Source organism: Acanthisitta chloris, unplaced genomic scaffold (genome assembly GCF_000695815.1).
Source record: "Acanthisitta chloris isolate BGI_N310 unplaced genomic scaffold, ASM69581v1 scaffold20010, whole genome shotgun sequence".
NCBI classification, from domain to species: Eukaryota; Metazoa; Chordata; class Aves; order Passeriformes; family Acanthisittidae; genus Acanthisitta; species Acanthisitta chloris.
The window spans coordinates 1-1,639 of NW_008653551.1; the positions used below are offsets into that span (position 1 = coordinate 1).

The following is a 1,639-nucleotide window of genomic DNA, read 5'->3' on the forward strand; positions in this document are numbered from 1 at the left end:
ATATATTACATATGCATATATATCCATTTATACATTACATTCTCTATTATAGATTTCCTCAAAATTAATTCAGTGACTGAGAAGGATGTGGCCTTAAAGGTGTGATTAATCATCATTTAATTGGAGGTTAATTAAACTTTAATTCAATTCTTCTTGGAAGAATCCCATGGGAACAGGCCCTGCAGGGAAGAGGTGTCCAAGAGAGTTGGTTGATATTCGAGGATTGCATTCTCCAGGCTCAAGAATGTTACATCCCAAAGAGCACGAAATAAGGCAAAGAGGACAAAAGACCTGTGTGAATGAATAAAGAACTCCTGTCATTACTCATGCATAAACAGAAAACATGCAGGACATAGAAGCAGGGTCAGGCCACTTGGAAGGAATGTAGAGAGGTTGCCAGAGTAAGTAGAAATGAGACAAGGAAGGCCAAGGCTCATCTGAAATTAAATCTGGCCAAGGATATCAAGGGCAACAAGAAGGGCTTTTCCAAATACATCAATAACAAAAGAAAAAGAAAGGATAACATGGACCTGTTACTAAATTGATAGGAGACCCTGGTAACAGAGAGGACTGAGTTATTGAACTCCTTCTTTGTATTGGTCTTCACTTACAAGACCAGCTCTCAGGAATTTCTCACTCAGAAGGCCAGGGTAAAGGAATGTTGGAAAAAAGACTTTCCCTTGGTCAAGGAGGATTGGGTTAGAGAACACCTAGCCAAACATGATATCCAAAAGTCCATGGGCCCTGGTGGAATGCATCCATGTATGCTGAGGGAGTTGGTGGACACCATAGTGAGGCCACTCATGATCATCTTTGGAAGGTTGTGATAATCAGGAGATGTGCCTGAGGACTGGTAAAAAGCAAGTGTCACCTTGGTCTTCAGAAAGAGCAAGAAGGAGGATCCAAGGAACTACTGGCCAGTCAGCCTCACCTCAGTCCTTGGAAAGGTGATGGGGTTCCTCATTCTGAAGGCCATCTCTATCCATAAGGAGGACAAGGTGATCAGGAGTAGTCAGCAGGGATTCACTAGAGGTGAATGCTTCACCAACCGGATTGCCTTCTACAATGAAACAACTACCGGGATGAATAAGAGGAGAGCAGTGGATATTGTCTACCTTAACTTCAACAAGGCTTTTGGCACTGTCTCTCATGATATCCTGATAGGCAAACTCAGGAAGAGTGGACTGGATGAGTGGTCAGTGATGTGGATTGAGAATTGACTGAATGGCAGATCGGAGAGGGTTGTAATCAGTGGCACAGGGTTTAGTTGGAGGCCTGTCACTACAGGTGTCCCCCAGGGCTCTATACTGGGCCAAGGATAGCTTAACTTATTCATCAGTGACTTGGATGAAGGGACAGATGCCTCCTCAGCATGTTGCCTTGGTGGAAGAATGTTCCAGGTAGATGAAACAGAAGTATTTTGTATATAATTGTGTTTACATTATGACGCAGAACAACTATCTTCAAAAATGTGAGTGATGATTACTATATACTTTGCATTATGAAGATGGACATAGGTAACTATTGCAGTGTTATCTATACCAGACTAAGCTGCAAAGTTGATCTTTTCTGCAGAACACTCTTTTCTGTCATGCACAATTTTGCAATAGAATAGCCTGCATCAGTAATTTCTGTGAGT

General features: G+C 42.2%; 1 pseudogene; it reads left to right on the plus strand.

Annotated features, from left to right (window-relative positions):
- The first annotated feature begins 356 nt into the window (after nt 1-356).
- On the plus strand, nt 357-1,400 carry LOC103808726 (annotated as a pseudogene).
- The last annotated feature ends 239 nt before the right edge of the window (nt 1,401-1,639 follow it).